Source organism: Siphateles boraxobius, unplaced genomic scaffold, assembly GCF_051911475.1.
Source record: "Siphateles boraxobius isolate OS27281-9 unplaced genomic scaffold, OSU_SipBor_1 207, whole genome shotgun sequence".
NCBI lineage: Eukaryota > Metazoa > Chordata > Actinopteri > Cypriniformes > Leuciscidae > Siphateles > Siphateles boraxobius.
Window position 1 is genome coordinate 27,501 of NW_027508819.1, and position 15,443 is coordinate 42,943.

Consider the following 15,443-nt stretch of genomic DNA (forward strand, 5'->3'; position numbering starts at 1 on the left):
CGCTCGTTTGCATGTATTAGCTCTGGAATTGCCACAGTTATCCAAGTAGCGGGTGGAGCGATCAAAGGAACCATAACTGATTTAATGAGCCATTCGCAGTTTCACTGTACCGACCGTGTGCACTTAGACCTGCATGGCTTAATCTTTGAGACAAGCATATGCTACTGGCAGGATCAACCAGGTAAGCCGCCTTGGAAGGAGAACCGCGACACGCTGGCTTCCTACACACGGGTCTCGCTCCGCCTCGTGGCCTGGGGCCCGAGGACGGCGCGGCCGCTCATAGGGCGCGTGCGGAACCCTCCTCCTCGGCAGAGGTGGGGGGTTTGTGGCCGCTGGGTCGAGGCCGTAACCGGGAAGGGTGCTTTTCGGGCGGGGAGGAGCGAGGCGTAGGTCGGTCTCGAAGACTGGACCGGGGGGTGTCGGCCACCCCGACCGTCCGATTCCGGAACCCACGCGCCCGCGTCCGCCGCCGCCGTCGCGGACATTCGTTTCAGACGGGCCATCTGAGTCTCCCGAGGTCGACGCGGCCTGCTTTCCCCGGAGGGAGGCCGCGTCTAGCGTCGACGCGCAGAGCGGGGAGGAGCAAGCTGCCCAAAGCGGTCTCGCGACCGGGCAGGGGCCGTCCCCAGGCGCGTCCAAAGTTCCAATCGACCAGGCTACCCCGAAAGTGACGGCCCGGAGGAGGGGGAGCGCTCCTCCGGACCCCGGGCAACCCGGAGGCGCCCGTTTTTTTCTCGTCCGTTGCCTTTTCTCCGATACCTTGTCCGAGCGGGGCCGTTGTCCCCTCCTCGACAAAACCCCGAAGGGCCGTTTTAGGACCGTCTTTGCTCCGACAGGAGCTCCGTCGCCGGGGACGGATTCTCACGTGCCCGAGACAGAGGCACTCTCCCCGGTCGCCAGCCGGGGAGACTCGTGTACGTGGTGACCCGGGTGAACCGCACCGTTTCGGACTCTGTCCGTTTCTTTAGGAGGATCGCCTGCCTGCCTCCTTCCGCGGGCCGCCCGCCTTCTCTCACCTTGTCCGAGCAGGGCGCTTGTCCCCTCCTCGACAAAACCCCGAAGGGCCGTTTTAGGACCGTCTTTGCTCCGACCGGAGCTCCGTCACCGCCGACGGATTCGTACGTGCCCGACACCTAGGCACTCTCCCCGGTTGCCAGCCGGAGAGTCTCGCGTACGTGGGAATCTGGGTGGACCGCACCGTTTTGGACTCTGTCCGTTTTTTTTCCTTCGCCCTTTCCTCCGTGGGCGCCCGCCCTCCGTCACCTTGTCCGAGCGGGAGCGTTTGTCGCCCTCCTCGACAAAACCCCCAAGGTCCGTTTTAGGACCGACGTCGCTCCGAAGGGAGCTCCGTCACGCGGACGGATTTGACCGTGCCCGAACCCGAGGCACTCTCCCTGGGAGTCTTCCAGGGAGGTTGGTCGTTGTGGGAATCTCGTTCGTCTGCAACGGACGGTGTCCGTTTTCAAAAAGTTTTCGGAGGTGCACCTTCCTCCGTCGCTCCAGGGGTGAGTCAAGCCCCCGGAGTCGTTTCGCCCTTTACCCAGACCGACAAGCGTATGGTTCTTTTTTTTTTTTTACCTCGGGATCGACCCCGGACGGCGAACCACCACGCGCGGGTTTCCTACACACGGGTCTCGCTCCGCTCGGCCCTGGGGCTCGAGGCGGCACGGCCGCTCATAGGGCGCGTGAGGAACCGTCCGTCAGGCGGGGCCAGGGTGGGAGGCCTCTGGATCAAGGCCGTAACCGGGAAAGGTGCTTTTCGGGCGGGGAGGAGCGGGGCGAAGGTCGGGCTCGAAGACTGGACCGGGGGGTGTCGGCCACCCCGACCGTCCGATTCCGAATTCCACGCGCCCGCGTCCGCCGCCGCCGTCGCGGACATTCGTTTCAGACGGGCCATCTGAGTCTCCCGAGAGTCGACACGGCCTGCTTTCCCCGGAGGGAGGCCGCGTCTAGCGTCGACGCGCAGAGCGGGGAGGAGCAAGCTGCCCAAAGCGGTCTCGCGACCGGGCAGGGGCCGTCCCCAGGCGCGTCCAAAGTTCCAATCGACCAGGCAACCCTGACAGTGACGGCCCGAAGGAGAGGGTGCGCCCCTCCGGGCCCCAGGCAACCCGGAGGCGCCCGTCTTCCGTTAACCTTGTCCGAGAAGAGTGTGGCGACGGTCCCCCACCTCCTCTACAACACCCCTAGCGTCCGTGTTCGGACCGTCTTTGCTCCAGCAGGAGCGCCATCAAGCGTACGGATCTGACTTTGAGCAGGCCACGGTCGGGTCTGCGAGCACAGGGCTCTCGTTTGCATGCAAGATCTTGGACACTGTCCATTTTCTTACGAGGAGTGTTGTGTGTCTTTCACCCTCTGCTCGCCCAGGACGGTGCACCTTCACACACTGGATGCACGCCCAGGGCACCGGCGGTGAGTCTGGGTGTCCAAACCAGCCCCCGCGTTTACTGGAAGTCTCGCCCGCACAGAGTGCATTTTATCTGGGCTGAGCCAGACCGCTTCCCCACCCGGTCTGACCACCACGGTTCTCTGTTCCGTGGACCTCATTCGATCGGACACTGTCCGTAATTTCATTTTTCTTTCGGAGGTGCACCTTCCTCCGTCGCTCCAGGGGTGTCTCAAGCCCCTGGAGTCGTTTTGCCGTTTACCCAGACCGACGGTTCGACAAGCATATGGTTTTTGTTTTACCCCGGGATCAACCGAGGAGCCCCGGGACGGACGAACCTGCGACGCGCGGGTTTCCTACACACGGGTCTCGCTCCGCTCGGGCCTGGGCTCGAGGCGGCACGGCCGCTCATAGGGCGCGTGAGGAACCGTCCGCCGTGAGGGCGGGGGGTGGTAGGCCTCTGGATCGAGGCCGTAACGGGGAAGGGTGCTTTTCAAAGCGGGTGGGAGGCGCGGGGCGAAGTCAGGCTCTGTGCCGTGATGGGGGGCCCCCAACGAAACCCCGCCAACCGTCAAAGCCTGACGACGCTCCCGACGCCACCGCTGCGGACATCCGTTTTCAGACGGGCCATCTGAGTCTCCCGAGGTCGACGCGGCCTGCTTTCCCCGGAGGGAGGCCGCGTCTCGAGTCGACGCGCAAAGCGGGGAGGAGCAAGCTGCCCATAGCGGTCTCGCGACCGGGCAGGGGCCGTCCCCAGGCGCGTCCAAAGTTCCAATCGACCAGGCAACCCTGACAGCGACGGCCCGAAGGAGAGGGTGCACCCCTCCGGGCCCCAGGCAACCCGGAGGCGCCCGTCTTCCGTTACCTTGTCCGAGGAGAGTCTGGGTGTCCAAACCAGACCCGCGCGTTTCCTGGAAGTCTCGCCCGCACAGAGTGCACTTTATCTGGGCTGGGTCAGATCGTTTCCCAACCCGGTCTGACCACCACGGTTCTCACTTTTTCAAATTTGACTCCAGAGTCAGGCCCGCCAAGGGGACTTTGCGCTTGATTAGTGCCCAGGAAGTCTGCACCCTTCCTGGGATGCAGTTAGATAAGAAAACCAGCAGCCGTCATTTTCCTGGAGGTTTCGTACATGCAGAGATCCACCGCCGCGGTGGTGATTGAATTCTTTCTCTCCCCAGCGCAACATGACCGGGCTTTTTTTTTTTTCCTGGGGGCCCTCTCCCACCAGGACTTCCAGAGCTCCACCGCGCGCACTGTGTAATCTGGATTTTATACCCAAGCAGAGAGACTCTGAGCGGGGGGCTCACGGTGGTCTGTTAATGGGTTCTGTGTGCCCTCCACCGCACTACTTCCCCTCCCCGATAAAGACCCCAAGGTCCGTTTTAGGACCGTCTTTTCTCCAGAAGGAGCTCCAGGGGTGTGGAGCGAAACTGAATCTGACCCAGGACGGCGCACCCTCCCTGGGATGGCCAGGGAGGTTCTGAGATCGTGGAGCTCTGATCACACGGCAACATTTTGGACTCTTGTCAATTTTTCAAATTTGACTCCAGAGTCAGGCCCGCCAAGGGGACTTTGAGCTTGATTCGTGCCCAGGAAGTCTGCACCCTTCCTGGGATGCAGTTAGAGAAGAAAACCAGCAGCCGTCATTTTCCTGGAGGTTTCGTACATGCAGAGATCCACCGCCGCGGTGGAGATTGAATTATTATTTCTCTCCCCAGTCAGAGCGTACCCCGGGCGGGCTTTTATTTTTTTCCCTGGGGGTCCCACCAGGACTTCCAGAGCTCCACCGTGCGCACTGTGTAATCTGGATTTTTATACCCAAGCAGAGAGACTCTGAGCGGGGGGCTCACGGAGGTCTGTTAATGGGTTCTGTGTGCCCTCCACCGCACTACTTCCCCTCCCCGATAAAGACCCCAAGGTCCGTTTCAGGACCATCTTTTCTCCAGAAGGAGCTCCAGGGGTTGGGGCGAATCTGAATCTGAACCAGGACGGCGCACCCTCCCTGGGATGGCCAGAAAGGTCTGATACCATGGAAGCTCTGAACCCACAGCAACCTTTTGACTCCAGAGTCATGCCCGCCATGGGGGCTTTGGATTCGATTCGTGCCCAGGAAGGCTGCACCCTTCCTGGGAAGCACTTAGAGAAGTAAACCAGCAGCCGTCATTTTCCTGGATGTTTCGTACATGCGGTGATCCACCCCCGCGGTGGAGATTGAATTCTTTCTCTCCCCAGCCAGAGCACACCCCGGCCGGGCTTTTTTTTCCCCTGGGGGCCGTCTCCCACCAGGACTTCCAGAGCTCCACCGAGCGCACTGTGTAATCTGTATTTTTATACCCACGCAGAGAGACTCCGAGCGGGGCTCACGACGGTCTGTTCATGGGTTGTGCGTGCCCTCCACCGCTCTACTTCCCTTCCCCGATAAAGCCCCGAAGGTCCGTTTCAGGACCGTCTTTTCTCCAGATGGAGCTCCAGCGGGTGGCGGGCGAATCTGACTCTGGCCCAGGACGGTGCACCCTCCCTGGGCTAGCCAGGGAGGTCGTAGAGCATGGAGCTTTGAACCCACAGCAACTTTTTGGACTCGGTCAATTTTTTTCGAATTTGACTCCAGAGTCAAGCCCGCCATGGGCGTTTGAGCTTGCTTCGTGCCCAGGAAGGCTTCTCCACCTCCTCTACAAAAGCCTGAAGGGACGTTTTAGGACCGTCTTTGCTCCACACAGAGCTCCAGGGAGGGCGGGGGAATCTGACTCTTGCCCAGGACGGTGCACCCTCCCTGGGACGGCCAATGAGGGTCGTAGAGCATGGAGCTCTGAACGCACCGCAACTTTTTTGGACTTTGTCATTTTCAAGAGCTTGGCTTCAGGGTCATTTTCTCCACGGGCTTTGGGCTTTATTCGTGCCCGGGAGAGGTGCGCTTTGCCTGGGATGGACTTTTTCAGAAGAACGGGCCCGTCTTTTCCTGGAGGTTTCATGTTTTTAAGAGCTCCGCCGTGGCGGAGATTGAACTCGCTCACCCAGCCAGAGTGCAACCTCTCCGGCTTGGTCCACTGCCTTGAAGGCCCTGGAGCTTTGAGACCACAGCAACATCGTGGACTCTGTCATTTGTAAGAGCTTGTCTCCTCCACAGAAGCCCGAAGGGCCGTTTTAGGACCGTCTTTGCTCCAATATGAGCTCCAGGGAGGGCGGGCGAATATGACTCTGGCCCAGGACGGTCCACCCTCCCTGGGCTTCCCAGTGAGGTCCGAGAGCATGGAGCTCTGAACGCACCGCAACTTTTTTGGACTTTGTCATTTTCAAGAGCTTGGTTTCAGGGTCATTTTCTCCATGGGCTTTGGGCTTTATTCGTGCCCAGGAGAGGTGCGCTTTGCCTGGGAAGGACTTTTTCAGAAGAACGGGCCCGACTTTTCCTGGAGGTTTCATGTATTTAAGAGCTCCACCGTGGCGGAGATTGAACTCGCTCACCCAGCCAGAGTGCAACCTCTCCGGCTTGGTCCACTGCCTTGAAGGCCCTGGAGCTTTGAGACCAACGCAACTTTTAGGACTTTGTCATTTGCAAGAGCTTGTCTCCTCTACAGAAGCCCGAAGGGACGTTTTAAGACCGTCTTTGCTCCACACGGAGCTCCAGGGAGGGCGGGCGAATCTGACTCTTGCCCAGGACGGTGCACCCTCCCTGGGTCGGCCAATGAGGTCTTAGAGCATGGAGCTCTGAACGCACCGCAACTTTTTGGACTTTGTCATTTTCGAGAGCTTGGCTTCAGGGTCATTTTCTCCATGGGCTTTGGGCTTTATTCGTGTCCAGGAGAGATGCACCCACCCTGGGATGGACATTAGAGGAAAATCAGCCCGTCTTTTCCTGGAGGTTTCATGGTTTTAAGAGCTCCACCTTGGCGGAGATTGAACTCGCTCACCCAGCCAGAGTGCAACCTCTCCGGCTTGGTCCACTGCCTTGAAGGCCCTGGAGCTTTCAGACCACAGCAACATCGTGGACTCTGTCATTTGTAAGAGCTTGTCTCCTCTACAGAAGCCCGAAGGGACGTTTTAAGACCGTCTTTGCTCCACACGGAGCTCCAGGGAGGGCGGGCGAATCTGACTCTTGCCCAGGACGGTGCACCCTCCCTGGGTCGGCCAATGAGGTCTTAGAGCATGGAGCTCTGAACGCACCGCAACTTTTTGGACTTTGTCATTTTCGAGAGCTTGGCTTCAGGGTCATTTTCTCCATGGGCTTTGGGCTTTATTCGTGTCCAGGAGAGATGCACCCACCCTGGGATGGACATTAGAGGAAAATCAGCCCGTCTTTTCCTGGAGGTTTCATGGTTTTAAGAGCTCCACCTTGGCGGAGATTGAACTCGCTCACCCAGCCAGAGTGCAACCTCTCCGGCTTGGTCCACTGCCTTGAAGGCCCTGGAGCTGTCAGACCACAGCAACATCGTGGACTCTGTCATTTGAAAGAGCTTGTCTCCTCTACAGAAGCCCAAAGGGACGTTTTAAGACCGTCTTTGCTCCATACGGAGCTCCAGGGAGGGCGGGCGAATCTGACTCTTGCCCAGGACGGTCCACCCTCCCTGGGCTTCCCAGTGAGGTCCGAGAGCATGGAGCTCTGAAAGAGCCGCAACATTTTTGGACTTTGTCATTTTCGAGAGCTTGGTTTCAGGGTCATTTTCTCCATGGGCTTTGGGCTTTATTCGTGCCCAGGAGAGGTGCACCCACCCTGGGATGGACATTAGAGGAAAATCAGACCGTCTTTTCCTGGAGGTTTCATGGTTTTAAGAGCTCCACCTTGGCGGAGATTGAACTCGCTCACCCAGCCAGAGTGCAACCTCTCCGGCTTGGTCCACTGCCTTGAAGGCCCTGGAGCTTTCAGACCACAGCAACATCGTGGACTCTGTCATTTGTAAGAGCTTGTCTCCTCTACAGAAGCCCGAAGGGACGTTTTAGGACCGTCTTTGCTCCACACGGAGCTCCAGGGAGGGCGGGCGAATCTGACTCTTGCCCAGGACGGTGCACCCTCCCTGGGTCGGCCAATGAGGTCTTAGAGCATGGAGCTCTGAACGCACCGCAACTTTTTGGACTTTGTCATTTTCGAGAGCTTGGCTTCAGGGTCATTTTCTCCATGGGCTTTGGGCTTTATTCGTGTCCAGGAGAGATGCACCCACCCTGGGATGGACATTAGAGGAAAATCAGCCCGTCTTTTCCTGGAGGTTTCATGGTTTTAAGAGCTCCACCTTGGCGGAGATTGAACTCGCTCACCCAGCCAGAGTGCAACCTCTCCGGCTTGGTCCACTGCCTTGAAGGCCCTGGAGCTTTCAGACCACAGCAACATCGTGGACTCTGTCATTTGTAAGAGCTTGTCTCCTCTACAGAAGCCCGAAGGGTCGTTTTAAGACCGTCTTTGCTCCACACGGAGCTCCAGGGAGGGCGGGCGAATCTGACTCTTGCCCAGGACGGTGCACCCTCCCTGGGTCGGCCAATGAGGTCTTAGAGCATGGAGCTCTGAACGCACCGCAACTTTTTGGACTTTGTCATTTTCGAGAGCTTGGCTTCAGGGTCATTTTCTCCATGGGCTTTGGGCTTTATTCGTGTCCAGGAGAGATGCACCCACCCTGGGATGGACATTAGAGGAAAATCAGCCCGTCTTTTCCTGGAGGTTTCATGGTTTTAAGAGCTCCACCTTGGCGGAGATTGAACTCGCTCACCCAGCCAGAGTGCAACCTCTCCGGCTTGGTCCACTGCCTTGAAGGCCCTGGAGCTTTCAGACCACAGCAACATCGTGGACTCTGTCATTTGTAAGAGCTTGTCTCCTCTACAGAAGCCCGAAGGGTCGTTTTAAGACCGTCTTTGCTCCACACGGAGCTCCAGGGAGGGCGGGCAAATCTGACTCTTGCCCAGGACGGTGCACCCTCCCTGGGTCGGCCAATGAGGTCTTAGAGCATGGAGCTCTGAACGCACCGCAACTTTTTGGACTTTGTCATTTTCGAGAGCTTGGCTTCAGGGTCATTTTCTCCATGGGCTTTGGGCTTTATTCGTGTCCAGGAGAGATGCACCCACCCTGGGATGGACATTAGAGGAAAATTAGCCCGTCTTTTCCTGGAGGTTTCATGGTTTTAAGAGCTCCACCTTGGCGGAGATTGAACTCGCTCACCCAGCCAGAGTGCAACCTCTCCGGCTTGGTCCACTGCCTTGAAGGCCCTGGAGCTTTCAGACCACAGCAACATCGTGGACTCTGTCATTTGTAAGAGCTTGTCTCCTCTACAGAAGCCCGAAGGGACGTTTTAAGACCGTCTTTGCTCCACACGGAGCTCCAGGGAGGGCGGGCGAATCTGACTCTTGCCCAGGACGGTGCACCCTCCCTGGGTCGGCCAATGAGGTCTTAGAGCATGGAGCTCTGAACGCACCGCAACTTTTTGGACTTTGTCATTTTCGAGAGCTTGGCTTCAGGGTCATTTTCTCCATGGGCTTTGGGCTTTATTCGTGTCCAGGAGAGATGCACCCACCCTGGGATGGACATTAGAGGAAAATCAGCCCGTCTTTTCCTGGAGGTTTCATGGTTTTAAGAGCTCCACCTTGGCGGAGATTGAACTCGCTCACCCAGCCAGAGTGCAACCTCTCCGGCTTGGTCCACTGCCTTGAAGGCCCTGGAGCTTTCAGACCACAGCAACATCGTGGACTCTGTCATTTGTAAGAGCTTGTCTCCTCTACAGAAGCCCGAAGGGTCGTTTTAAGACCGTCTTTGCTCCACACGGAGCTCCAGGGAGGGCGGGCGAATCTGACTCTTGCCCAGGACGGTGCACCCTCCCTGGGTCGGCCAATGAGGTCTTAGAGCATGGAGCTCTGAACGCACCGCAACTTTTTGGACTTTGTCATTTTCGAGAGCTTGGCTTCAGGGTCATTTTCTCCATGGGCTTTGGGCTTTATTCGTGTCCAGGAGAGATGCACCCACCCTGGGATGGACATTAGAGGAAAATCAGCCCGTCTTTTCCTGGAGGTTTCATGGTTTTAAGAGCTCCGCCGTGGCGGAGATTGAACTCGCTCACCCAGCCAGAGTGCAACCTCTCCGGCTTGGTCCACTGCCTTGAAGGCCCTGGAGCTTTGAGACCACAGCAACATCGTGGACTCTGTCATTTGTAAGAGCTTGTCTCCTCCACAGAAGCCCGAAGGGCCGTTTTAGGACCGTCTTTGCTCCAATATGAGCTCCAGGGAGGGCGGGCGAATATGACTCTGGCCCAGGACGGTCCACCCTCCCTGGGCTTCCCAGTGAGGTCGTAGAGCATGGAGCTCTGAACGCACCGCAACTTTTTTGGACTTTGTCATTTTCAAGAGCTTGGTTTCAGGGTCATTTTCTCCATGGGCTTTGGGCTTTATTCGTGTCCAGGAGAGATGCACCCACCCTGGGATGGACATTAGAGGAAAATTAGCCCGTCTTTTCCTGGAGGTTTCATGGTTTTAAGAGCTCCACCTTGGCGGAGATTGAACTCGCTCACCCAGCCAGAGTGCAACCTCTCCGGCTTGGTCCACTGCCTTGAAGGCCCTGGAGCTTTCAGTCCACAGCAACATCGTGGACTCTGTCATTTTTAAAGCTCGGCATTCCACCGTGGGCGTTTGAGCTTTATTCGTGCCCAGGAGAGATGCACCCACCCTGGGATGGACATTAGAGGAAAATCAGCCCGTCTTTTCCTGGAGGTTTCATGGTTTTAAGAGCTCCGCCGTGACGGAGATTGAACTCGCTCACCCAGCCGGAGTGCAACCTCTCCGGCTTGGTCCACTGCCTTGAAGGCCCTGGAGCTTTCAGACCACAGCAACATCGTGGACTCTGTCATTTTTAAAGCTCGGCATTCCACCGTGGGCGTTTGAGCTTTATTCGTGCCCAGGAGAGATGCACCCACCCTGGGATGGACATTAGAGGAAAATCAGACCGTCTTTTCCTGGAGGTTTCATGTTTTTAAGAGCTCCACCGTGGCGGAGATTGAACTCGCTCACCCAGCCAGAGTGCAACCTCTCCGTTTTGGTCCACTGCCTTGAAGGCCCTGGAGCTTTGAGACCACAGCAACATCGTGGACTTTGTCATTCAAAAGTGTTTGTCTCCTCTACAGAAGCCCGAAGGGACGTTTTAGGACCGTCTTTGCTCCACACGGAGCTCCAGGGAGGGCGGGAGAATCTGACTCTTGCCCAGGACGGTGCACCCTCCCTGGGACGGCCAATGAGGTCGTAGAGCACGGAGCTCTGAACGCACCTCAACTTTTTTGGACTTTGTCATTTTCAAGAGCTTGGCTTCAGGGTCATTTTCTCCATGGGCTTTGGGCTTTATTCGTGCCCAGGAGAGATGCACCCACCCTGGGATGGACTTTAGAGGAAAATCAGACCGTCTTTTCCTGGAGGTTTCATGTTTTTAAGAGCTCCACCGTGGCGGAGATTGAACTCGCTCACCCAGCCAGAGTGCAACCTCTACGGCTTGGTCCACTGCCCTGAAGGTCCTGGAGCTTTGAGACCACAGCAACATCGTGGACTCTGTCATGTTTAAAGCCTGGCATTTGAGCTTTTATTCGTGCCCAGGAGAGCTGCACCTCACCTGGGATTCAGATTTTTAGAAAATCAGCCCGTCTCTTCCTGGATGTTTCATGTTTTTTCCAGTTACTCCCCAGCCAGAGTGCAGTCTCGCTGGCTTTGCTCTCTGCCTTGAAGGGGCCCTGGTGCTCAGGACTCCCAGTGATCCAACTCGGTCATTTTCAACCTCCCTCCCCAGCCAGGGTGCCACCTGGCTGGGCTTGGATTGCTCCCGGAGGCCCTCTCCCTCCAGGGCTCCATGGCACTGGCAAAATTCAGATTTCATCCACCCCCCCGTCCCCAGAGTGCCACCTGGTTGGGCTTGGAATGCTCCCGGAGGCCCTCTCCCTCCAGGGCTCCATGGCACTGGCAAAATTCAGATTTTATCCCACCCAACCAGAGTGCCACCTGGCTGGGCTTGGATTGCTCCTGGAGGCCCTGTCCCTCCAGAGCTCCATGGCACTGGCAAAATTCAGATTTCATCCACCCCCCCGTCCCCAGAGTGCCACCTGGTTGGGCTTGGAATGCTCCCGGAGGCCCTCTCCCTCCAGGGCTCCATGGCACTGGCAAAATTCAGATTTTATCCCACCCAACCAGAGTGCCACCTGGCTGGGCTTGGATTGCTCCTGGAGGCCCTGTCCCTCCAGGGCTCCATGGCACTGGCAAAATTCAGATTTCATCCACCCCCCCGTCCCCAGAGTGCCACCTGGTTGGGCTTGGAATGCTCCCGGAGGCCCTCTCCCTCCAGGGCTCCATGGCACTGGCAAAATTCAGATTTTATCCCACCCAACCAGAGTGCCACCTGGGCTGGGCTTGGATTGCTCCTGGAGGCCCTCTCCCTCCAGAGCTCCATGGCACTGGCAAAATTCAGATTTTATCCCACCCAACCAGAGTGCCACCTGGGCTGGGCTTGGATTGCTCCTGGAGGCCCTCTCCCTCCAGAGCTCCATGGCACTGGCAAAATTCAGATTTTATCCCACCCAACCAGAGTGCCACCTGGGCTGGGCTTGGATTGCTCCTGGAGGCCCTCTCCCTCCAGAGCTCCATGGCACTGGCAAAATTCAGATTTTATCCCACCCAACCAGAGTGCCACCTGGGCTGGGCTTGGATTGCTCCTGGAGGCCCTGTCCCTCCAGAGCTCCATGGCACTGGCAAAATTCAGATTTTATCCCACCCAACCAGAGTGCCACCTGGGCTGGGCTTGGATTGCTCCTGGAGGCCCTCTCCCTCCAGAGCTCCATGGCACTGGCAAAATTCAGATTTTATCCCACCCAACCAGAGTGCCACCTGGCTGGGCTTGGATTGCTCCTGGAGGCCCTGTCCCTCCAGAGCTCCATGGCACTGGCAAAATTCAGATTTTATCCCACCCAACCAGAGTGCCACCTGGGCTGGGCTTGGATTGCTCCTGGAGGCCCTCTCCCTCCAGAGCTCCATGGCACTGGCAAAATTCAGATTTTATCCCACCCAACCAGAGTGCCTCCTGGCTGGGCTTGGATTGCTCCTGGAGGCCCTGTCCCTCCAGAGCTCCATGGCACTGGCAAAATTCAGATTTTATCCCACCCAACCAGAGTGCCACCTGGGCTGGGCTTGGATTGCTCCTGGAGGCCCTCTCCCTCCAGAGCTCCATGGCACTGGCAAAATTCAGATTTTATCCCACCCAACCAGAGTGCCACCTGGCTGGGCTTGGATTGCTCCTGGAGGCCCTGTCCCTCCAGAGCTCCATGGCACTGGCAAAATTCAGATTTTATCCCACCCAACCAGAGTGCCACCTGGGCTGGGCTTGGATTGCTCCTGGAGGCCCTCTCCCTCCAGAGCTCCATGGCACTGGCACAATTCAGATTTTATCCCACCCAGAGTGCCTCCTGGCTGGGCTTGGATTGGATTGCTCCTGGAGGCCCTCCGAGGGTGGTGGTGGTGTGTGTGTGTGTGTGTGTGTGTGTGTGTGTGTGTGTGTGTGTGTGTGTGTGTGTGTGTGTGTGTGTGTGTGTGTGCCTCCACCACACTCCCTCGCCATACAACCCCTGTGGTCAGTTTTAGGACCGTCTCGGCTCCAGACGAGGCACCCGGGGCGGCGGGCGAACCTGCGTCTGGCCCAGGACGGACCGACCTCTTCGGGGCTGGTCGGGAAGGACCGAGCGCCTGGGTCTTCCGGTCACCGCCAACGTTTGGCACTTAGGTTTTGGAGCGAGCTCGGCTCTGGAGCTCAGCCAACCCCACCGAGGAGGACCGAGCCGTGCCCCGGGATCGAGCCACCCGGGGCGGGCGAGAGACCTCCGTGGAGAGACGAGCCCCCAGGGCCAAGCCACGCTCCCAGGGAGAAAGGGGGGCAAGCGCGCGCGCGCGCACACACACACACACACACTCCCCTTCTCCCCATAACCCAAATGGCCCGTTGCAGGACACCCTTTGCTCCGGCAGTTCCTCCAGAACCGCGGGGCTGGGCGCTTTAAGCCGGGTATGAAGCACCGAGCTCGGCCCGCGGGCGGGCCGCCGACGAGCGCATGCAGTTTGCAGGATGGTAACCCACTGCAAACGGCTTTAAACGGCCGTAACTCGGCGAAGCCGCGTCCGATCGACGCCAAATTTTTATCGTGTTTAGAGCGGGACGAGAGCTTTCCAACGAGACCACCCGCAGCTCCGGGGGCCCCCGGGGGCCCGAGATACAGCGCCGCAAAAGCGAAAAACGCGAATATCTCGGCGAAAACTCGACGGCTTCGGCGGGCACCGAGCTCGTTGGAAGCGTCTAGTCGAGACGAACAAAACGGTACCGGTTTGGTGAATTTTGGTGGTGTTTTCGCGGAGATATCGGCCGAAAACCACCGGGCGCGCTTCAAAATGGCGGCCGCCGATGACGTCACGGCCTCGGAACAAAATCGCCCGTATCTCGGGAACGCGAAGACCCAGAGAGCTCAAATTCGGGTGAGGGGGTCCCAGTAGGGCCCTTGCTCGAACCCTGGAGTGACGGGCCTCGGGAGCGCCCCCTACGGGATCGCCGTTCGCTGGGACCCCCGACTTTGGACGGCTGTAACTCGGGGACCCGGGCGAGTTGGACCTCGGGGGTGGGCTCTTTCGAAAGGCCTCGTCCGGCACTACGATCTATTAGAGTTTGGGGAATATTGGGCCGGGGGTTCCCGAGATATAAGCCCGTAAAGGTGCGCCTTTGACCGGGCGTAACTCCCTGGCCCGACGGCCCTCGGGGACGTGGGTGGGCTCGTTGGATAGGCCCCCTCGAGCCCTACGAGCGACCCGAGTTTGGAATTTTTTCGCCGCGTGCTTGTCGAGATATTCGCGAAAAACAAAAATTTCCCCACCACGCTGCGCTCGTGGCTGACACCCACGTCTCCGACGGGACTCCCGGGACCGCGGGGGCGACCTGACCGTGCCCGAGAAAGGTGAACCTTCCCGGGACCGCCGCCAGAGCCTCAGGGGCCCCGGAAGTCCCGGCCCACTGCAGGTTTTGGACTCTGAGGCGTTTTTCGGACCGGGAAAAGGGCACCGACTTTGGGCGGCTGTGGCTCGGGGACCCGGCCGCCTAGAGACTCCAAACTCGGGTCAAAGTAGGGTCTCGGTGGGCCCCTTCCGACGAGCCCGCCCCGGAGCTCCGGTGCCCCCCCGGTCCCGGAGAAAAGTGGCCCGACGGGACGGCGCGCGCCTCGGAAGGAAAGGTCCCAGGGGCCCGGGGAGGCTGGGTCAGAGGGGGCCCGGAGGGATCCCCCGACCCCCGAAAGGGCGAGACTCTGGGACCTCCCCTTCCCGAGATACGGGCCGCTTTTTCAAAAAGTCCCTCGCGCGTTACCGGGCCTATCTCGGGACCGGGGGGTCCCAGAGGCCGGGGACGGCGGGTGGTGAGGGGACCCCGGGGGACCCTACTTCTCCCGCCGTCCCGAACCCCGGGGACCTCCCGGTCCCGAGATACGGCCACTTCCTGTCCGGATTCGACCGGGCGTAACTCGGAGAGGAGGCCGAGTTGGGGCTCCGGACTCTGGGGGTGGGGGGAGTACGACGAGACCCCCCGACACCGGGCGTAAGGGGGCCGGACTCTGCTCGGTTCCCGAGATACGGTCACTTCCTGTCCAGGTTTGATCGGGCGTATCTCGAAAAGTAAGCCGAGTTGGGACTCCAAACTCTGGGCGTGGGGGGTGCTCGAGGACACCCCCCTGTGCCCAGCGTACGGAGCCCCAACTCGGCTTGGTTCCAGAGATATGCCACCTCAAATTTGGAACTTTGACCGGACCTAACTCGAAAAGTAAGCCGAGTTGGGGCTCCATACTCTGGGCGTGGGGGGTGCTCGAGGACACCCCCCTGTGCCCAGCGTATGGAGCCCCAACTCGGCTCGGTTCCCGAGATACGCTCACTTCCTGTCCAGGTTTGACCGGGCGTATCTCGAAAAGTAAGCCGAGTTGGGACTCCAAACTCTGGGCGTGGGGGGTGCTCGAGGACATCCCCCTGTGCCCAGCGTATGGAGCCCCAAATCGGCTTGGTTCCAGAGATATGCCACCTCAAAGTTGGAACTTTGACCGGA

General features: G+C 58.8%; 1 long non-coding RNA gene and 1 other non-coding gene across 2 annotated transcripts in view; both read right to left on the reverse strand.

Moving 5' to 3' along the window:
- The window catches only part of LOC143745622 (18S ribosomal RNA), a 1,863-nt gene extending 1,679 nt beyond the window's left edge, over positions 1–184 (reverse strand). Inside the window, exon 1 of the ribosomal RNA XR_013206044.1 lies at positions 1–184. This exon is cut by the window's left edge and continues 1,679 nt beyond it. This is a non-coding gene — a ribosomal RNA (18S ribosomal RNA).
- Positions 1–3,262, reverse strand: part of LOC143745592 (uncharacterized) — a 30,045-nt gene extending 26,783 nt beyond the window's left edge. Inside the window, exon 1 of the long non-coding RNA XR_013206026.1 lies at positions 2,134–3,262. This is a non-coding gene — a long non-coding RNA (uncharacterized LOC143745592). The remainder of the gene's footprint in view (positions 1–2,133) is intronic.
- Positions 3,263–15,443: the final 12,181 nt, after the last annotated feature.